This window comes from Pygocentrus nattereri, chromosome 10 (assembly GCF_015220715.1).
Source record: "Pygocentrus nattereri isolate fPygNat1 chromosome 10, fPygNat1.pri, whole genome shotgun sequence".
In the NCBI taxonomy this organism is placed as follows: domain Eukaryota; kingdom Metazoa; phylum Chordata; class Actinopteri; order Characiformes; family Serrasalmidae; genus Pygocentrus; species Pygocentrus nattereri.
This window is the reverse complement of record NC_051220.1, coordinates 33,712,508-33,736,484: the sequence shown is the minus strand read 5'-3', so window position 1 is coordinate 33,736,484 and position 23,977 is coordinate 33,712,508. Positions and strand designations below refer to the sequence as shown.

The window sequence follows — 23,977 nt, the reverse complement described above, 5'->3', positions numbered from 1 at the left end:
TTTATTTATTTATTTTCCCCTTCTAAACAGGTCAAGGGGATGAAACTGGTGTTTTCCAGGAACCTAATATTATTTGGGGTTCTTCAGGGAGCTCTGTAGAAATGAACTGCACTCACAATAAGCCCATTGACCACAGACAAATGTACTGGTTCAGGCAGTTTCCAGGAGAGGAAATGGCACAAATTGCATTCACATTTGTTGGTGGTAAACCGGACTATGGAGATTTCAGCGAAGACAAATATGAAGCTGTTAAAACTGTAGTTGAGAATGGATCTTTCACAGTGAAGCACCTGGATTCAGGGGACAGTGCGGTGTATTTCTGTGCTGTCAGTAAGCACTGTGGTGAAAATTCACTACAGCACTGAACAAATACTCCAGGCACTCAGCTTGCTGTCGATGTGAGGTGAGGTTCATCTCTAGATGGTGCTGTTATATTCTTCCCTTTTGTGAAATGAAGTGAGCCTATATGCAATTATGTTTTTCTTGCCTCTTAGGTTTTAAATGTGTCAGCAAAGTGGATCATACCTGTGCTACATTTAGATGAGACAGAGAAGAGTTATCTTTGTATAAACGCTATAAACTGTGTTAGGTTCATTCAGTGACAAATACAGCCTCTGACTGTATGTGTGTGTGTACAGACCTCATCACAGAATCCAACATGTTCACAAAACTATCCCTCAGCAGCATAAATGCATTTTCTGACCATAATTAACAAAAGCCCCACATTGTCAGGGCTTCAAGTTGCTGCTTCTTGTAGATGTTAATATCAGTGTCCCTACTATCGAGACTTGAAACAGGTTTGTTTTTCTTTCAATGTGTAACAGGGAGCGAGGAGGCGGGCGCATATGCGGAGATAAGCGAGATTTATTATAGGCAAATCCAAAACCAGGGTCGTAGAGCTAACATGGATTGAAAGGGGGGGGGGGGGGCAGACATGACAAACAAACAATAAACAATAAGCAGGTTCAAACAACACACAGCAACCAGAACAACCAACAAAGACAACGGTCAAACACAGGGCTTAAATACACAGGGAAAACGAGGGACAGGTGGAAAACAGGTGGAGACAATCGGGGCGGAGTCAACAAACAAGGGGGCTGAACCAAAAGAAACGCACATGGACAGGACTGGGAGGGGCCAATCATGACACAATACTCATTCACACTGATCATGTGTTGTATGTCTACAGACATTAAACTACCATATAAAGCACAAATTATACTAATAACCATCAGAACCTATGTACTACTAATGATTTAAAAAAGTAAGGTTTCTTTATTAATTAACTTTAGTTCTACAGGACATTCATTCAGTGTCAAAGTTTCTCAAACATCATTTGATTTATGGAAATACCATGAAACTGCTGAGAATCAATGTCCACACAAAATAGCAAACTATGAAAAGACCAACAGGCCTAGGACAGATATTTATGAGATTTGTTTATTAGCAGTTCATTTAAATATGCAAACACTTGAGGATCCACAGAGAAAAATCCTATACTCATATCCTGCAAACTAACAGAAGCTGTGATCTTAAAATTTCCTCATAAGAAGTCCTAAAGCAACTCAATACAGACTGAAGCTCAGATCTCAGATTACATGCAGAAAACAGGACGTATGTATCAGTAAAAGCTGGTTCCTGTCAACATTTGTGACAAAATAACGTGAATATTTTTCTCATCTAGTTTTGACACTCCTCCCTCTTTCAGACGCGCTCAGCTGAGGCCACTGTGTCTGATTCATTTCATCAGCAGGAATCCAACATGCTCACGATTCTTCTAATTTTAGCAGTTTGTCTTTTTACAGGTGCTTTTTCCCCAACAACACAGGCACTGTTCAATATTTATTTAATTATTTCATTGCTTGAATTAAACCTTTTTCTCATCTCCTCTAAGCAGGTCAAGGGGATGAAAGTGGTGTTTTCCAGGAACCAGACATTATTTGGGGTTCTCCAGGGAGCTCCGTAGAAATGAACTGCAATCACAATAAAGACATCAACCACAGACAAATGTACTGGTTCAGGCAGTTTCCAGGAGAGGGAATGACACGCATTGCATTCACGTTTGTTGGTGGTGAACCAGACTACGGAGATTTCAGTAAAGACAAATATGAAGCTGTTAAAACTGTAGTTGAGAGTGGATCTTTCACAGTGAAGAACCTGGATTCAGGGGACAGTGCTGTGTATTTCTGTGCTGTCAGTAAGCACTGTGGTGAAAATTCACTACAGCACTGAACAAATATTCCAGGCACTCAGTTTGCTGATGATCAGATGCCAATTATCTGGTCTCTAGATGGTGCTGTTATTCCATTATGTTAAGTAGGGGGGTATTTCTCTTGGCCCTTTGGTTCTCAACATAATGTACCAGACTACATCAGACTACAGGTTTGTAAGAGAATTGTTTTTTTTTCCCATACTTTTAAGGAACTCCATGCTGTTGTTAAGCAATCTCTGAAGGGTCTTCAGTGATAAACATAGTTTCTACAATTTTTAAACATCTGAATAATGCATAATTATTAAAATAAACCACAACTATACTTTATTTTTTTTACATTTCTGCTTGACCCAACAGTTGAGATGTAAACATAGTCATTCAGAGTGGTTTGATGTAAAATGCTTAATTGTAGAGAAACTTACCAATGTAGATTTCAAGAGGGGATGATAGAAAATATGGTTCACAATGTCCTTAATGCAAATATAGCCATTCTATTTACCATCCAAACTCACCAGTAAGCCAAAACAAGGTCAGGATGCCATTGCTTCACTATATCTTAACAACAAGCAACACAATATTTCAATAAGAACATTGTCAAAGTTTCAAAATATACTATTCACTGCCCAGTCCACACAGTCCATAAATGGAAACTATAGTGCAGAAACAGCCTGTTTTGAATTAATTGTTTCTGTGATGTCAGAAGAACAAATTCATTTACATCTAAGGCAATCAGAATTTATTTACATATATCTGTCTTAATGACACAGTAACAAAAACAGTTAGTTTAATTCTAAGGGACCAAGAAAAGTTGAAAAAACATGAATTATGATCATTTTTGGTACATAAAACCACACAAATGTATGTCAGGGGTGCACAACTCCAATCCAGTAGGAGGTGTCCAGTGCTGTTCAGACATATGATTCAATTCCTCTGTTAATTGGCAGGTTTATTGGCTCTGTTTGAGTGCGGCAACTACCAAACTGTGCATGACACCAGCCCTCCAGGACTGGAGATGTGCACCCCTGTTAAGTGGTCCTCAAGGGAAAACATACAATACAAGAAAATGTAGAATTAAAGTTCTTTAATGCTCTCATTTAATGTTTGAAATAACCATCTCAAATTTACATTAAAGGGTGGGATTGTAGTGCTTTGTAGTGTGTGATGTCACATCCTCTCCTACTGCTTTCAATGTAAACATGAAATGAGCTCTTGTGTTAAATTCTACTGGTTTGGCTCGACTCTAGCTCACTGTTTTCTTTCACCAGTTTAAATCAATCAAAATGATCAGCTTTCCATTTACATTATTCATCTGCATGTACTGTTTATCAGGTAATATTTTTGCACTGATGTGATTTTGGTATATGAACACTTTACTCAACTGTACATGCCTAACACTTTTTTTTATCTTAGGTTGTGCAATTTGCAAAAAAGTTGATCAGAGTCCTGCTGATGTGCTGTGTCTGCCCAAGGCGATGATAAAGCTCACATGCAACCACAGCATCTCTAACTATGATACAATATTGTGGTATCAGCGAGTGCATGGAGACACCAGCCTGAAACTCATTGGTTATGCAAGCTATAAGACTATTAAACAAATTGAGCCAGAATATAAAGGCTATTTCAAAGTGACTGGGGACGGGCAATCGCTAGTTACTCTACACATTCTACAAGCAAGACAATTCGAGGACAGTGGCATGTATTTCTGTGCTGCTTATAGAAGGCACGGTGATGTACATATCCTCTCCTAAGAACAAAAACCCACCTCTAATCAGCTTATTCACCTGCATAGCCTGGGACACCTGCTTAACCACACCAGACATCACCCCACACTGAAGGCTGACCCTAATCTACACTGTTAGAAATGAAGGTACTGTGCAGGTACATTTTTCGTTCATAAAGATGCAAATAATATAAATGTGCCCTCACAGGTACAACAGTGGCTTTAAGATCCAATTGTATCCATCCATCCATCCATTTTAAGATAAGATAAGTTAAGATAAGATAAGATAAGATAAGATAAGATAAGATAAGATAAGATAAGATAAGATAAGATAAGATAAGATAGGGCTTTATTTTCCCAGCCGCTTCTCCGTCAGGGTTGCGGGGGGGTGCTGGAGCCTATCCCAGCAGTCGTCGGGCGGAAGGCAGGGACACCCTGGACAGGTCACCAGTCCATCGCAGGGCATCCAAATCCAAAAATTGAAATTGTATCCATCCAATTGTATATACCTTTAAATAAGTTTTTCCATTTGAAAAGTATGTATTCGTCCCCTTTCATAACCTAATGTTTTAAAACAGAACAATAAAATAAAAAGCCTGGAGACAAGACGGGTTGAGTGGAGTCAAAACAGCTTATGGTACAATTATGTTCCCTGACTAAAGGAAGTGAGATGTACCCTTAAGGGTACCACCCCAGTGACAAGAGGTGTACTGCCCCAGAGAGTTTACTACCTTTATTTCAAAGAGTGTAAGACTGCAAATATATGACATCACTTCCTTCCTTTCAAGCAGATATCAATTCACATCAGTTCATGGTACTAAATGCCACCATGATGACTATCCTCACTTGTGCTCTACCGCTGCTCCTGATGACGGGTATTTTAAATTACTTCAAAAGAAGGTTATGTGTCATTTTAAAGGAGAATAAATTCTGCTACTCCGTTCTGTTATTGAAGTGTTTCCATTCTGTTTCATTTAAAGCTCCAGCCTTCTGTAAAGAAGTTCTTCAGTTCCCATCCACACTCTTCTGTGATCCTGATAGTGTGGTTGAGCTGCACTGCAATCAGTCCCTGAAAAACTACGACACAATATTGTGGTACCAGTTTTCAGACAGTGACACTGCAATGAAACTCATCGGTTATGTGTACTACAAGAAAGCCTACATGGAGGAACCATATAAAGAGCGATTTAATGTGAGTGGGGATGGAGAAAAAAATGCAACTCTTCAACTTCTCCAAGCAAAATTAGCTGAAGACAGTACTGTGTATTTCTGTGCAGCTGCATATACACTGTGCTGCAACATGTATATCTCCTTACAACAAACCCCCAAGACATTATCACTGAAGTTATACACCTGTGAAGTAAAAATAGTGATAGTGATGTTGTAGTAGTTATACAAACATTGCAGGGTAAAGGTGGGTTCCCTACATGGTAGCCTCAATAGCTCTTTTTAAATTATGGTGGTACTCAACCTCTAAATTGCATATTGATATAAGAAATCAGTCTTATTACAGTACTGCATAAGAATAAACAGCATAAATAGCATTTTTTATATATTATTCATGTATTGATATTCATATATTCTATGTTTAGCTTCAACAATTTCACAAGTTTGAAGTTTGGAATTAAGTTTAGAATTAACGCTTTCAATAATGCAAAACCAAATTGTAGATATATGTATAAAATGAATTTAGTATGCTACTTCAGTACACTTCCTTAGCTTTCAAACAGTTACTCATAAGCTAGGATGATTTTAAAAATGCATACATTAATAAAATAAACAAAAAACAAATGTAATACTGTTAAATGTGTCCAGACGAAAAGGAACAGATTCATGATGCTAAAAATGATTGAGAGAGCTGAGAATAAAATTATAAAAATGTAACATTCTGAATGCCTTTTATTTAAACAGTGACATCAAATCTTGTGGCAGATAACTTGGCAAAAAATACTGTAAATATAACCACAGCCATGTGCTCAGTGATTGCAACACAGACTATATGTTCACATAAGTAGAGTAGTTGTCTGTTATGCAGCCTGCTCATGAGGCCACTTCCAGGTGCTAATAGTCTAAATGTGAAAGCTCATCTATGTCACTTCAGACTCAATATGATTCAATATAAACATTACTGTTATCACCATTACTGTTTCTTTCTTGTACATGACAGGTATGGAAAGAGCGGAATGCCTTTTATTTAAACAGTGGACATCTTGTGGCAGATAACTTGGCAAAAAATACTGTAAATATTGTAGATAACAGTACATACAGTATACAATGTATATAAAATGTGTATTATGCACATACATTATATAATTTGCAGTATATAATAACTCAACATATTTGGAATATTTAATAAAACATAAAAAAAATACATGTGTAGTATACAATATATAAATGTACATTCCCAGGCAAAAAAATGCACAAAAAAAGCCATGCACAAAATGTCAAAGCATTTAACAGTCCTAACAAAAAACCCTTAAAAGAATAGATAAAGTAACTTAATATTACTTAATAATATTTTTGAAGTCTTGTGAGTAAAATTGCAGACAACCAGTACAGAAAGAAGTGTTAAATACGAGACCCAACATTTCTGTAGGGTTTATGTCTGGACTCTGACCAGCCCAAAACTATCAGTAAAATATAAATGGGCTTCGTCCATTTGTTTTGCCTGGGAGTGTACAAATACATATGAGATACAAGGTTTTGTTCCAACAACGACTATATAAAAAACACCTCCGGGCAAAACACAGAATTTGATGCGAGGTATGCAACAATGATGAGGTGAACAAAACACAACATCAGGGTTCATATATAGAGTTTGCATACAACTTTGTGTATGAACCCTGTTAGAAACCCTCTTATGATCACGTGAGGAAGCATCATTGCTGATGTGATGGTTTCTGTCCCTCTTTTAGAGGGCGTCACACTTTAAGCAGGGCTTCATTTTGTTGCAGCTTTTCTTGCTTTAACCATGACTTTTAATGTCTGTGTCTATAGCCTCATTCTTTATGTCCTTACAGGTGCATTGTTTGCTAACTATCTAATCAGTTTCGTTGCAATGGGTCAATATACATCATGTTCATCTCTTCATGACTCTCTTTAACAGGTCTCTCTGCGGCTGTGAATGTCAATCAGTCTCCACTGCATATAACAAAGAATAGAACGGAATCTGATGAAATAATGTGTTCACACAACCACAAAGACTACGATCGCATTCTCTGGTACAAGCATTCCAACCAGACGTTTGAACTGATGGGAAATGTTTATTCTACCTTACCAAATATTGAGCCTCATTACCAAGGCAAAATTATACTGGAGGGGGATGCAGTGAGATATTCTTTAACAATGATGAATCTATCCTTTGAGGACACTGCGGTATATTTTTGTGCTGCAAGGAGAGCACAGTGTTACATACATGCTCAGTGTTTAACAAATACTCTAATCTCATCTGCTAAGCAGATAATAATATAAGCAGGAAACCACAGCCATGTGCTAAGTGACTACAACACAAACTATATGTTCACGTAAGTAGAGTAGTTGTCTGTTACTCAGCCTACTCGTGATGTCATTTCCAGGTGCTAACAGTCTAAATGTGAAAGCTCATCTGTGTCACTTTAGACTCAATATGATCAGTACTGTTGTCACCATCAGTGTTTCTTTCTTGTACTTGACAGGTATGGAAACAACTTTAAAACATTAGAAGTAAAAAAGAAACTTTTTGAAAGAAAAAACAATGTCAGGGCTTTGGCCACACTGTCTGGAAATAGCATTTTAACCATTAGAATGCAGATTTACTGTCTATTTTTTCTATTTTTGTATATTTGATCTGTTTCTTAACAGGCTTGTCAGTATGTTCGACTGTCACTCAGAAGCCTACTGACCTGTTGAAGAACAAAAATGATTCTGTGACGCTTGAGTGTTTTCACAACATATCAAGCTATAATGTCATCCTCTGGTACAAACAGTCTGAGCACAGAGATCTACAATTATTGGGATTTCTTTACAGAGGAAATATAAATAAGGACTCTGGTTTGAATAGGAGTATTGAACTTAATGGAGATGGATCAAAAAGCAGCACTTTGATGATGGGGAACTTGACATCAAATGACAGTGCGGTGTATTATTGTGCTGCGAGTAAGCACAGTACTTAAGACTCCTGGTTACCTCTACAAAAACCTCGCACTCAACATTTGGCATGTTAGGAGTATGGCAACATAGTTTATTTGGAAGAATATTGTTACCCCCCCCCCCCTCCCCCCCCCAAAAAAAAAACACTAAAAAATATATATATATATTTTCTTTTTGCTACATGATCAGAGCCATTCATGATGAATAGATAGAAGTACTTCACATTTACTTGGAATAAAGTCATGTTACATTAGCTTACATTAAAAGTTTAGAATGTTTTTTTACCTTCTCCTGTAAAGTTAGCATTTTGTAAATACTTGTTTTTCTTTGGACAGCGACAATATGAAATTATTAGTAAGCCAATGAGTAAGGCATGCCAAATTATGTTACAGGTGAAAAGATAAAAACTGACAGCCAAGTGCCATTTAGTGACATTCACAAGATGTCGGTCTTAAGAAGATGAAGAATCCCTTAAGGGGGCAGTGTTGATGCACATAAATAGAAAGCAGGTCCAGCTTCCACCTACAGTAAAGACTCGAACTGCTATTTTTTCATGTTTTTGAGACTAAACAACATCATGTTCAGCACTGTAGTCACCTATTTCTTGATACAATGGTTCATTGGTGAGTAAAGTGGAATATCATTCAGTTCTTCGCTGCTTGTTTTTTTTTTTTAAATGTTGTTTTATTTCATGATTATAATTGTTCCTCTAATGTTCTTCCAGGGATCTCCACATCACTAACGGTTGAACAATCTCCTTCCAATCTATTCCTGCTACCTAAAGAAGCACTGAACATCACCTGTAGCCACCACGACAAAAGCTATGACAAAATCTACTGGTATCGGCATGTCAAGCAAGATCTTGAGCTCCTTGGCTTTCTGTCCTTTACGATTCCTCAAATAGGCCGAAAAGATTTCAACCTTTCAGGAGATGCAGAGAAGGAAGGCTTCCTCACAGCTTCTTCTGTGACAGCTGAACACAGTGCTTTGTACTTCTGCGCTGTCAGTGCAGCACAGTGCTGCAAATACATTGAAGCATATAATGAAAACCCCTCCTACATCATATGACATGCTTGCACCTGTGCCAAAAGCCAGAATGTATAAGTTCTAACAGCAGGCGGAGTCACTACTGTATCATGATGTATGAAAATATATATTAACCCACAAAGAAAAGCATTTACATTGTCACTCAGCATTGGAAAACATGACCAAAATCTCAATCATAGTCTTTTTCTTCAGTGTAGAAGGTGAGCATGGTTCAAAAAAGATCTTTATGTTCTTTATTATGATATTTTGAGAGTGATATCACTGCTCTTTCTTGTAGTCGGTGTGTTCTCCGCTCTCATCATCCAGCAGTCTCCATTAGATGTACTGAAGACACCTGACCAGAGAGAAGTGATGTTTAGTTGCAGACATGGTGATAGCAGCTATCCTTACATGTACTGGTATCAACAGAAAAGTGGCACCATTGAGCTGATTGGAATGCTTCACTATGAAAAAGCCACACCTGAGGACAGTTTCAAAGCACGATTCAGCATCTCAGGACACTCTAAGGGTGATGCACTTCTGGTCATATCCAATATAACTGCAGCGGACAGTGCGGTATATTTCTGTGCTGCTAGTATGCACAGCCATTCACCTCCCTGCTCTCCTTAACAAAAAGCTACACACCACACACCTGTAAATAAGACAGATGCTGATCTCTGATTAGGACAGTTTGCACCAGAACAAAATACAGAAACTGTGCCGTTAGAGGACACCTATTAAAAATTGTACAATATATTTTAAAGGTTCGAAACCATCAAAAGGAAATGAAAATGCAAGTTTGTTTTATGACTTTCTTGTTTTTGATCATATTTCACAGAAATACCCAGACTTTCTAAAACGTAACTGAGAGGAAAAAAGATTTCCATTGAAGTTAATTGCTCTCATCATATAATTCTATGTAACATAAATTAAAAAGAAAAAAACATGACATTTTACACATTAAAGGACTCATATCACTCATTGATCTTGCATTTTATTTTTCCCCTGAGGTCCTCTTATATGTACATTTTTGTAGCAAAATCAGTCAGAATTTATTTTTTCCATTTTCCAACCTCTCTTTGCTCTTAGAATTAAACAGCCTGTTTTCATTATTGTGCCTTTAAAACATATGTAAATGACCTCTGTTTAGATTGGCTGCCCTTTATTGTGCCTGTGTTTATTGAGCATTCTGGGCTGAAACACTCCCTATAACTTCAGTGTGAATGGGTGAAGCTAAACTACTGTGGTGACTCACATGGTGGTTTTGGTGATATCATAAAAACAATGAACTAAAAACACTTTAGCAGTGTTCACTAAACTGTTCAACTATCTGGCGAATTCTGAACAGTTATGGTTAGAATAAGAACTAGATTTGCGTTATGACCATTGTTAGGGTTAGGTTTATTGTTCAGTGATGGAATCATGACCTCAGAAGTGTAAAAAAGTATTTTGGATGCAAACCTGCAAAAGTCTGCAAAGAAACAGCTGAAATGATAATCTGAGACAAACTAACTGTCTTTTGAATGAACACTTTGCTAAAAACAAAAGTAACTGTCATGAAATAGTGATTTTAAAATTAATGCTGCTTGGTTTGATATTTTGTTTTCTAACACAATTAACTTTATAAGATTTATAAGAATGGCAAAAATGTCCAAATATTTTTAGGGCCTCTGTAGTTTAAGCAACAAAAGCAATGACACAGGATAAGAGATATCTAGATTGTTGGATTTGCTTACATTTTTAGATATTGGCATATCATTTTGGTTTATAGTACATTGAAAATTTTGAGAAATATGCCTAAAACTAGTCTTTAAGCCATTTTTTTACAATGTTACAAATATAAGAATTAGAGTTACTTAATATCAACTAATATGAGCTACACTCTTAAAAATAAATGTTCTTAAGTGGATGTATGGGACTAGCAAAAACGTTAAGAACATAGAATATGTGGTAGTTTATTTACAGAAACAGGGCTTTTAACAGAATACTGTCTGGGACATTTTTAAGCATACAACACTCAAAATAAAATACTTGCTATTCCAATAGGGGGCAGTGAGGAGAAATGGAGCAACTGAAAAAGTCTTGGCTGTGTCTGCACAGGGACAGTTTCAGCACTGAATATCTCTTACACCTCTTCACAATGATGCAGGCAATGCCCATAACCAAATTTCTTATCCTCAAAATTATCTCACTGCTTTTATTAACAGGTGAGACACATACCTTATCTTTTAAAGAAATATAAATATAAATGAGATTTCTTTATGTCAAGGAGCAAAGTTTTTTTTTTCCTTTCTTGTTTGTTCTATAGCAAAAACACTGAGTAACAAAGCTGTCCAGACTCCTCCAGATCTGACAAAAAACGTAGGAGACACTGTCGTGTTCTACTGTGAACATAATATATCTGGATATGACCGTATGCTTTGGTACAAGCAGAGCAACTCAGAGACGCAGTTGAAATATCTTGGGAATCTGTTTTATGAAACTCCAACCCCTGAGAAGCAGAGGTTTAGCCTGGATGGAGATGGAAGGTCAAAGGGATCATTCAGCATTTCTAACCTCACTGCGGATGACAGCTCGGTTTACTTCTGTGCCGCATATGCACAGTTCCATATCTGCTGTGACCACAACACAAAAACTTCTCCTCATACCCGATCTCAGGAGAGCAGTGACTTCATAAGACTAGATAGGAGGAGACAAAAGAGTCCTTATATATGCAAATGTAAGAAAAAAGTGTAATTGGTTGAGTCGGGGCTCTTTTTTGGCTGCCTACGTTGTGGACACACTAAATAGATAGCGATACATTCCTATAACTCCACTTTCTTCCAGCAGTAACTGTTCCATCTGATTTCTTCTAACAATAGATTTCACTTCACACATTCACAATGGGACTCCAAACATTGCTTTTCCATATTATGCTTCTCTGGATGACAGGTAATTCCTGTATAATACAACAAAATTCATGTAAGACAACCTTAAATCAAATTCAATAGAAAGTTGTGATACTAATCAGAGCTCTTTCTTCTCTGAAGATATCTCCTTAAGCTCAGAAATCATTCAGCCCACTGCAGTCTTCAAGGAACCAGGAAAAAATGTAAGCCTACGTTGTACCCACACATACAAAGACTATTTTTACCTTTACTGGTATCAACAGACAACAAGAGATACATCATTAAAACTTACTGGATACCTCTACACAACAACGTTCTACCACGAAAAGGACTTTGAGATGCGCTTTCACATTAGTGGAGACGCAAAAACAGAGGGAACACTGCAGATTTCCAATCTTTCCTCAGCGGACAGCGCTGTTTATTACTGCGCTGTGAGAGATGCACAGTGCCACAGCTTCCCACTGCCTTCTGCAAAAACACTTATCTCAGGAATCGCATGCACATGTTTAGTGAGTGCATCTGCAGTTGAGGTGATGTTTTTGCTGCAGAAAGCAACATCACTAGTATCCTCATTTATTAGGAAAGCTTTACTTCTCAGTAGAGTTCCCTCAAAAAATAGCACTTGTGATGTCTCTTGTTCAACAGGATATTTTTAGTGTCTAATGTATGAGTTATCACTGAAATATTCGGTAAATAACTAATTCTAGCCATATGAATACCTGTTTTGTTGACAAAAACATGGCTTTGCATGGCTTTCTTTTTGATTTTTGATTTTTGATTTGTGACCTGATTCTATATAGACCATGTGTTCAGAAAGTTGTTTACTCTTTGTTTCTGTCTGATCGCTCATCTAGCATACAATAAACACAATGCTAAACCATTATTTTGTTTCACAAGAATAAGAATGCACAAAATGCTCGTTCACAGTTGTATGAAAAAGTTTGAGCACCCCTAGGGAAACTGTGTGTTTTTGTTGATTTTCTAAGTCAAAATAAGCACAGAGAACATCAGAACAAAATTACTGTCTAGTAATGCAAATTTATCATATTGAGGAAAATAAAAAATAAGGCCTGTGTAAGTTATGGCATATGCTATAATTTGTTTTTTTCCAAGCCCTCCAATGGACTGGTGACCTGTCCAAGGTGTTTCCTGTCTTCTGCCCATTGACTGCTGGGATAGGCTGAAGCTGCCCCTGTGAGCCAGAAGGATAAGCAACTTAAAAAAAATGTGTGTGTGTGTGTGTGTGTGTGTGTGTGTGTGTGTGTGTGTGTGTGTGGTGAGAGTCCAAGTACAAGAACCACATTACTATTAAATAATGTAAATATAGAAGTACTAACAAGATGTAAGTTTCACTTTTGGAGCCAACAGGGGGAGATATAACTCAGGAAGTTTTGATGAATCGTCAGACTGGAAGGGTGAAAAGACTTTCTGCTGCTGCTCTTTGTACTCTGCAGTCACTCTCACCCTGAGCATAAGAAGGATGTTTGAGGTGCTTTGCGGACTCTATATTCTTCTCGGTGGTTTATCAAGTATGACTTCCAAACAATAACTTAGATACAAATATCTTCTGATTTTTCACACACTTTAGTGATTTTTTTCAAATCTCATGCAATTCTTTTTCATCAACAGGCCTGTCATACTGTGTTCTGATTGAGCAACCATCAGATTTGATAGCAAAAACATCAGATGATGTTAAGATTTCCTGCAGCCATAATGAAGAGGATAAAGATGTCATGTTATGGTATCAACAGCGCAGAGACATCCTGGCTCTGGCTTTGATCAGTTATAACTATGCCACAGCTCCACCAAACCATGAGCCTGAATTCACAGATCGCTTTAAACACAGCAGGCTTGACAACGTAAAGGGAGTTTTGATTATTTCTAACCTCAGCATATCAGACTCTGCGGTCTATTTTTGTGCTGTCAGGAGTCACAGTGCTGCTGTTTTATCACTCACCTGACTTAAAACCTAAGCACACAGGAAATCCACACAAAGGCAATGCACATTGTGCTCAATTCAGGTTAAAATGAAATGTTTTAATCCAAAATGAACATTTCATTAGAAATTAACACAAAATTGTGAGTGTTTCTGCCCATTTGGCCACTTTTGCTAGTCTCAAATATTAGATAGAGTGTATGAATTTTAAACAATATTTTAAAATAGTGTTAAAGTTAGTGTAGAAAGTTGACAGTTTCTTTTGTGTGGAATATAAATAAAATTGAGATATTTACCCAAAATATGCATTGTAAATTCTATAAACTCATGATATTAGGCAAATATTGGCACAATTTACATTAAGACAACCCTTATGAAAAGTTATTAATAGTTCCCTGACAGTTGCCAAATACTGAGCCAACATGCATCCAAACTGTTTAAGCTCAGATCTTGCTGGTTACTCACTTCTCTATATTTTATATAATTCTATACAATGTTACAAATAAAGATTCTGTGCAGGTACATTTTTTGTTCATTAAGAATGTCCCCTCAATGGTACAGCAGTGGTTTTATGGTCCAATTGTGTATCTTAAATATGTTCAAGTGAAAAGTATGAATTTGTACCTTTTCTGTACCTTTTCTGTTTTAAAACAGAACAATAAAATAAAAAGCCTGGAGATGAGACGGGGTGTGTGGAGTCAACTTTACAGTTTATATTTCAAATATAATCACAGTGTTTTATGGTACAATTATGCTCCATGACTAAAGGTACTGAAATTTACTCTTGAGGACACCACCCTAGTGACAAGAGGGGTACTGCCACAGTGAGAGCTTGCTTTTTTTTCTGAGAGTGAAGATTGTTGCTTTTTTATGTGTATTGTAGCTGCTTATGACCCAATTAATAACCACGAATGAACAAAATTTAAATATTTTTTTAAAGCCCTTATAACTTCAGTCTTATTGTGAAGTAGTACCCAAATATTTTGTAAAAGTCTTTATTTCATGCTAAAAAATATTATGTTTGACTCATGTGAACAACATGAGCATGTATCTACAGGAACACTGATAGGACTTAAAATTGCCTGTAGCTGCAAAAAACTCATTGGACAGATGATGAAAGAGCATGTGGGAGTGACTGCATTCTCATAGTCTACATCACATGAACAATGTGGGAAAAAGAACTGAATATGACAGCTAAAGTTCATTGGCACTTTTCTTTAAACCAAGGTCAACATGACAGAAGCTCTCATATACACATTCTGTCTTATTTTACTGAAAGGTATGTGAGTGAAGACTACTTTCAGAACATTAACTCAAACTGAACTGAATCTTCCACATAGAAATGTCAAGTTATTTTTATAATCCATACCTGCTCTTGTTATTTTTTCCCTTTTAGGCTTCAGCGAAGGAGTGCTGATCACACAGTGGCCTGAATACGTCTTCAAACCCGCAGGAACCTCAGTGGACATGCACTGTTTCCAAAATGACACTGACTATGACTACATGTACTGGTACAGACAGCTCCAAGGCAAAGAGCCAGTACTTATAGCAAGATATGTAGCTCAAAACCCCACGTATGAGAAGGGTTTTGAGACTGGCTTTAAGGTCGGGAGTACGGAGAGGAAGAAATGGTCCCTGACAGTGGATGTCAAAAAGGACAGCGATGCATTATATCTGTGTGCTGCTAGTTTCCACAGTGAATGAGAGTTAGCATATTGTGGAACAAAAACATACTGGAAGGCAGCCAGGCACTCGCACCTGACCCAACCATGATGATGCTACTGTTTGCACTATAACACAAACCTACCAAATGACAAGCCATCATGTAGAAACTGAATGCATTAACATCTTAGCATAGAGCAAGACCTCTGATTTCCTGATAGCACATGAAAATCATTTCCTGAAAGCTGTAAGTGCAGCTGTGGCACACCACTCCCTCCTCCACCCAGCCTTTAAACCACAAAGACTCCTCAGGGTTTACAGCTAATATGGTTAAATGCACAATAGTGTGTGTTTGTAAAGGCTACAGTGTCAATGTTCTTTTTAGCTCTCACTCTCTCAGTCTCTCTCTTCATCATAATAATCTTGTGTGTGAACATGAGTGCTTCAAGCTGTGCATCATAAGAATGTTTACAAACGGTTTCTGAACTGTTCTTTTTTCATTTGTGACATTCTTGAGTTTGCAGTGAAGCAGGAATGTAGAGTATTTATCTAGTGTAGAGTGAGATGCACATGGCACAAATAGCCACGAGGACATTTGAGTTGGTTTCATGGGCTGGATTCCAATCAGTTTAAACACTCTCAAAAAACTCCAGGACACGGATAATTCTTTCCATGAGGTTTAGTGAGAATCTTGTGAAACTGTAACAATTACAACGAGACGTTTCAATTAGCATACACGTCAACATAGCATATAGATAAGCAGCATAGCATAACTAGCTTAACTATGTAACTAGTTATGCATAAAGATGCTAGCGAACACAGCGTATAACTAGTCTGCATACAAGTAATATATAGGTTGTACTCACAGACAATGCCTTAGCAAAGAGGGAGAGAAAGTTTGAGCTATGACCGCAGGCAGGATGAGCACACAACTGACAATGACATGTGCATAACAAACGCTACTTCTTACTACCCAGAATGCATCTCTGCTTTATCGTCATAATAACGAAACAACTTAGTTACAAAAATCAAACAACTTATTGCTGGGGCATAACACTCCCCGCCTGGGCACTCTAGGGCCCACACTAATGAGAAGATTCAGTCTGTGGGGAAAGAAGCAGAACTACTTCTGTAATAGGGCGTAAGAAAGTTCTCTTAGTTCCATCCTTGATCACTTCCACGTCGATTTTCCGAACCAGCTTGTCCTCTCCTGGAAAGGTTCTCCTGACAATACCCATAGGCCACTGGTTTCTCTTCGCTTGAGCATCTTTCAAAAGCACTACATCCCCTTCTTGGAGACTCGGCCGTTTCTTTTGCCACTTGTGTCTGAGCTGCAGCGTTTTAAGGTATTCCCGCCTCCACCTATACCAAAAAGTGTCTGCTAAACCTTGAACTCGCTTCCACTCCTCCCGAAAGAGAGCTGCGTCCTCCATGCTGGTCAGTGGTGGAGGGGGTGAAGTGCCTGTCTTGAGGGTTAGAAGCATCGCTGGGGTGAGAATGAGCGGCGACTCCGGATCTGATGATACTGGGACGAGAGGTCTCGCATTCATGATCGCCGCTACCTCTGCCATGAGGGTAGCCAAGACCTCGTGCGTCAAGGGAAACCTCTTCTGTTCGAGCAGCATGCAGTCCAGTATGCGACGGGCGATGCCAATCATTCGCTCCCAAGCCCCACCCATATGGGACGCGTGGGGTGGGTTGAAAACCCAGGTACAATTTTGAGTCTCCAAGAATTTCTCCATGCTGTGGAAGTCTGGACTCTGTCTGTCCATGCTCAACTCTCGAGAAGCGCCGATAAAGTTGGTTCCGCAGTCTGAGCGTATCTGCCTTGCAGGCCCCCTGATTGCAAAGAACCTCCTCAAAGCATTGATGAAGCTGCTGGAACTCATTGCTTCGATCAGCTCAATGTGAACTGCTCTTGAGCACATGCACGAGAACATCACGGCCCAGCGTTTGGAGTTGGCGATTCCTCCTCTCGTGCGGCGTGCGACGATGTCCCACGGTCCAAAGACGTCCACACCTACGTAGGTGAAAGGGGGTGCAACTTGTAGGCGTTCCGCTGGCAGAGTTGCCATCTGCTGGTATTCGGTCTTCCCTCTCAATTTCCTACAAGTGACGCATTTGTAGAGCAGACTGCTGATGCGGCGTTTGGCGCCTACTAGCCAGAACCCTGCCGCTCAGATGGCACCTTCAGTCATATGCCTCCCTTGGTGTTTCACCGCTTCATGATAATGCAACACAAGCAGGGTTGCAAGATGATGCTGGCCAGGTATGATAATAGGATGAGACTCGCTCATGCCCAGTCCCGCCTGCTCGATCCGGCCTCCTGCCCTGAGAAGTTGGTCTTGATCCAATGTGGGGTGCAGCTTCCACAGACTGCTGGAAGGTTGGATATTGGTTCCTGAACCAATGCGGGTCAGTTCTTCCGCATAGTACTCACTTTGAACACTCCTCACGATACACGCCTTGGCTCTCAGCAGCTCTTCTTCTGAAGGACGACAGATGTGCCACCCTCGGCATCCATCCTGGGCTGAACGGGCAAAGGAACGTGCCACATGAATGAGATGTGCTATGGCCATAAGAAGAGCTCCGAAGTTGGAAAAGCGTTCAAACCGCTGTGGGCGTATCACATTTCTAACGACATGTGTGAAGCTTGTGAGCACTTGGGGTCGCACTTCTGAGTCAAGGTCAGGCTCAACCATCTCGTATGTCTCCTGAGAATCAGACAAGCATGAAGCTGCGCTATGAAGAAAGATTGGTCCCTTGAGCCAAGCTGTGCTGCTCAGTAAGGCCGGCGTTGTCGTTCTTGACCCGATGTCAGCTGGGTTGAGGTGCGTTGGGACGTACCTCCATTGACCAAAACAAGGAGATTGGCGGATACGCTGGACCCTGTTATGCACGTAGACATAAAATCTCCTAGATTGGTTGTAAATGTAGCCTAGCACGACCTTGCTATCTGTGTAGTAGGTGATGCTGTCAAACGTGATATCCATCTCCGCAACTATCATCTCAACAATCTCGACCGCAAGCACAGCGGCACAGAGCTCGAGTCTTGGAACGGTCGCTCCAGCTGGAGGAGCTAACTTCGCCTTCCCGAAGACGAATCCGATTCCAATCTGTCCTTGGTGACTCGTCACCCTGATGTAGGCCACAGCTGCTATTGCTTTTGTTGATGCGTCTGCAAAAACACAAAGTTCTCTACTCAACACACCCGTAGTGGAAAGGGGTGTGTAAGGACGTGGTATCTGCAGACCTTCTAAGTCCCGAAGCGACTGTTTCCATCCAGTCCACTCCACCTCTTTGTCTTTGGGGAGCGGCGCATCCCAGTCTTCTCCTTGCATGGTGAGTTCTCTAAGCATCAACCTCCCGTTGACTGTGATAGGTGCAAGGAACCCCAGAGGGTCATAAAGACTATTCACAGTCGAAAGCACTCCCCTGCGAGTGAACGGCTTCTGATCATCCTCAATTCGGAACATAAAGGTGTCTGCGAGCATGTTCCAAAGCAATCCAAGACTGCGTTGGATGGGTGTATCATCTGCAAAGAGACTGAGACTGTCGACTTCCTTAGAGCAATCCTCAAGCGGAAACGCTTTGATGACTGCTGGTCTGTTCGATGCGATCTTTTGCAGCCTGAGGTTGGATGCTGCGAGCATCTTCTGAGCCCGTCGAAGAACACTAATCGCTTCTTCTTCTCTGGCAAAAGACTTTAAGGCGTCGTCCACGTAGAATTCACGTTCAACAAACCTTCTTGCATCGCTGCCATAATCGGCTTCCGCTTCCTTAGCTGCCCTCCTCAACCCGTACACTGCAACGGCAGGCGAGGGGCTATTGCCAAAGAGGTGAACTCGCATCCTGTAGTCCACGATGTCAGCGTTAGGGTTGTTATCCTTAAACCACAGGAAACGAAGAAAGTCTTGGTGGTCTTCCCGGACAATGAAGCAATGGAACATGTGTTCAATGTCAGCAGTGACCGCTACCTGTTCCTTCCTGAACCTCATGAGAATGCCCAACAGGCTATTGTTGAGGTCGGGCCCTGTGAGCAGGACATCGTTGAGCGACACTCCTTCACTTGACGCGCTGCTGTCGAAGACCACACGGATCTTATCCGGCTTCCTCGGATGGTACACGCCAAACAAAGGCAGGTACCAGCACTCTTGTCCCGGCCTCACTGGTGGAGCAACTTCTGCGTGTGCCTTCTTGAGCATCTTTTCCATAAACTTCAAGAAATCCACTTTCATTTGTGGCCGCTTCTCCAGTGAGCGCTGAAGTGAGATGAGGCGGTCAAGAGCCTGCTGTCTATTGTTAGGCAGCTGCCATCTCGGAGTCCGGAAAGGTAGAGGCGCAACCCAACTATTTGAGCTGTCCTGATAGCATTCGGCCTCCATCAGCTCAAGGAACTCTAAATCCTCTCTGGACGGAGCAAGTCTATGATCGTCGGATGTTTGAGCAAAGACGGTCTGCCCCAGGCGGTCTCCAACTGATAAGCTTAAGCTACGTGCAATGGTAGCCGCTGAGTCACGCTGCTGAGAATGTCCCAGATGAAACTTCTCTTTCACACTGACCTTGTTACCGCATGGCTGAAGGTGACTTGTACGTCCGTTTTCCAGGATAGCTGTCTTCCAACTCCTCACCTCCATCGATCTGTGCGCACCTCTAAGGCACACGTCACCGACAACAACCCAACCCAGGTCAAGCCTCTGGGCAAATGGTGCATCCCCTGGGCCACTTATCTGCTCGCGGACCTTATGCACCCGCAAGATGTCTCTGCCCAGCAACAAGAGTATCTTGGCCTCTGGGTCTAAAGGTGGTATCTTCTTGGCGATACGTTTAAGATGAGGATGATGATAGGCGGCGTCCGGCGTAGGAATTTCTGTACGGACATTGGGAATTTGGTTGCACTCGAGGAGCGTAGGCAGTGGAATACTCACTCCCTCACTCACTGATTCTACAGTGAAGCCTCGAGCTCTTCTCCCCGCCATCTCAGTCAGGCCTGCACACGTCGTGAGCGTGTACGAGAAAGAGCATCCAAATATCTGGAAGGTGTCAAAGAACTCTGACCGTACGAGTGATCGGTTACTCTGCTCATCCAGTATAGCGTACATTCTCTTGGCCTTCTCTTTGCATCCATTCGGGAACACGCTAACCAAACAAATCTTGGCACATGTTCTAGCGCTCAAGTCTTCTCCACATACCTGCATGCACGAAGACTTGACTTCTTGACTCTCTGCTTCATCTTGCTCCCCGCCGTCCGCTGTATAGGGGGTAGAAGACTTAGGCTTCTGAGTGAAGGGCTTAGGGTGCAGTGCTGAAGCATGAGTGGTGCTCCCACACTCTGTGCATTCTACCTCCGCCTCACAATTCTTGGCGAGATGTTCTGTGGAAGAACAACAGCGAAAGCAGATGTAGTGATCTTTCAAGAGCTGTTTGCGTTCTTCGATGCTTTTCTCTCGGAAGCCCCCGCATTTCTTCAGAGGGTGCGGCTTCCTATGCAGAGGACAGAGTTTGCTTGGATCAATTCGCTCTCTGAACTCTTGGTTGTCTTGGTTGAAAGACTTGGTTGTCGCCGAAACTTGTGTTTTCTGCGTGTACACAGACGTCTTTGTAGGCCTCTCCCAGTTGCCCTTCTTCTCAGTCGAAGCCTGCACGAAGAAGCTAAAACTTGGATCTGTGCGAGCCTTTGCTTCCATGGAGATGAAGTCCACTAGCGCAGAAAACGGTGGGAAGCTGACCATGTTTTCACGCTTGTATTTCGTCCCATAGTACAGCCATTTTTCCTGGAGGTTGTATGGGAGTTTCTCTATAATAGGTCTAATTCCCCTCGAAGTGTCCAAGTAAAGCAAACCTGCTAAATAGCCATCCTGCTTGGCGGCTTGTAGCTCCGCTAGAAGGTCGGCCAAATCCCTAAGCTTCTGCGGACCCTTCGCCGTGACCTTCGGAAAGCTTTCTAATTTGCTGAAAAGAGCCTGTTCAACGGCTTCAGGCGAACCGTACATCTCGTCAAGGCGCTCCCATGCCATACGCAGGCCAATTGGTGGACTCCCGATGTTAACCGTCCTAATCCTCCTTACCTGTTCTGCTGATTTCTTTCCTAGGTACTTAATCAGAAGGTCGAGCTCTTCCGCAGCATGCAGGTCTAACTCACTGATAGCGTTTTGGAATGATGCCTTCCAGGCCCAGTAGTTCACGGGCTGGTCATCGTATTTGGTGAGACCTGAAGTCACCAACTGGTTGCGGGCTAGATACCTAATGAAGTCTGCTGTAGTCGTAGAACGGTCGTGGCTAGCTCCGTATTGTGTCCTTTGGAATAGTGGATCAAACGGAATCGAAGGCTCCTTCTTGAAACGGCGTTGTGGAGAAGCTCCACGAAGCTGCGGTGCTGGAGCGGAGTAGAGAAACGGTTGGGGAGGTGCTCCGCTTGCATGTGAACCTTGACGCACCTGGTGTGCAGTAATGGCTTCAGAGGCGGCGGCTTGGTTCCCCATGAGCACCCGCGACGCCGAAGGTATAGCGTTGGCCATACCCGAGTGAGCAGAAGCTTGTTTACTACTTGTTTACTACTGTCGCTGCGTTGTGACATCCTGATTCGTTGCGCTAATCGTTATCGAGAGGAGCGGGCTAATGTGAAGCTGTCTGGAAGCTGAAGGTTAGCCGCGTATTTCTGATAGTAATTAGCTCCACGCTAAGGCTATCCTCGCGGCCCTCGTAGCTGAATTGCTGTCTTTTCACTTTCATGGGCTGGATTCCAATCAGTTTAAACAGTCCCTCGTAGCTGTATTGCTGTCTTTTCACTTTCATGGGCTGGATTCCAATCAGTTTAAACACTCTCAAAAAACTCCAGGACACGGATAATTCTTTCCATGAGGTTTAGTGAGAATCTTGTGAAACTGTAACAATTACAACGAGACGTTTCAATTAGCATACACGTCAACATAGCATATAGATAAGCAGCATAGCATAACTAGCTTAACTATGTAACTAGTTATGCATAAAGATGCTATCGAACACAGCGTATAACTAGTCTGCATACAAGTAATATATAGGTTGTACTCACAGACAATGCCTTAGCAAAGAGGGAGAGAAAGTTTGAGCTATGACCGCAGGCAGGATGAGCACACAACTGACAATGACATGTGCATAACAAACGCTTCTTCTTACTACCCAGAATGCATCTCTGCTTTATCGTCATAATAACGAAACAACTTAGTAACAAAAATCAAACGACTTATTGCTGGGGCATAACAGTTGGCCTGGCAGAAAGTTGCCTAACTCTCATTCCTTTAAGCAATGAAAGAATACTTATTGTATAAATAAGTAAGTATTATACAATTAAAAAAGCTAAAACTAAGCATATATATATATATGCTTAGTTTTAGCTTTTTTAATTGTATAATACTTAATTATTTATATATATATATATATACTCTTAGTTTTGGCTTTTTTTCACACAGCACTTTTGCTAACAACGCATATTAGGAAATATGATCAACCAACAAAACAGCTAAGAATGCTGGGCACCTTCTTGAGCATTATTAGATTTGCATTTTAGCATATTATTAAAGTAAACAAACAAACAAAAAAAATTATGTTTTACATTGCATAAGTACTACCTTTTGGTCCCCCATGTTTAAAAAGTTTGGGCACCCTAGTCTAAAGCAATAGAGATATTGATATGCAAGAAGTTTTGATACATTTAACAGGTTTAGCAGTAGGTTACCAGTGGTTTTGTGACTGAAACTTTACAGCCTACATATCTCGGACTCCAGTCCTGGTGGGCCACAACACTGTTAAGAGTTTTGCCTCATTAAACCAACTTCATTAAACTCATCAGTTAATAATCGAGGCCTTTAGACGTGGGAAAGTGCTAATATCTGCAGAAGGAATGCAGAAGGCCCAGAAGAAACCCACCTTGATACCACTGCTATGGTTCGTGGTTTTTAACTGTAATTCACTTCAATAACACAAGTGTGGCTAAAAATACTGTTACAACTTTGTTCTTCTCAATGCATGGAGGAGAGCCAGAAATATCAGATTTATAGTATGCACTTTATTCTAATCACTAGATTAGAAAATTAGTTATTTTCAGATAGCACAGGGTTTAGTTGTGGTTGAGGAGTTTAAAATGACTGTAAACCTTTATTCCTTACAGGTTAGCACTTGTTACTTACCACTTTGTGGCTGCGCATGCACTGCGGCATCTCCTCTACTATTGGCTCTCTCTCAGTCTGACTCTCAGTGTCTGCGCTGCTCATGGCATAAAGGCAAAGTGAGATTCATTCAGAAGGATGAACGTTGCTTGTGGATTGTTTGCATTTTTTGCTTTGTTTTTAGGTACAGCTTATTAAAAAACAATAACAATAACTATGGTATTTTTTTTATTTTTGGATTTTTCAAGTTTTACAGCTTTT

The 23,977-nt window shown here is 40.6% G+C and overlaps 1 gene segment (V, D, J or C); it reads left to right on the top strand.

Moving 5' to 3' along the window:
• Positions 1-23,977, top strand: part of LOC108423472 — a 147,083-nt gene that overhangs the window by 64,430 nt on the left and 58,676 nt on the right.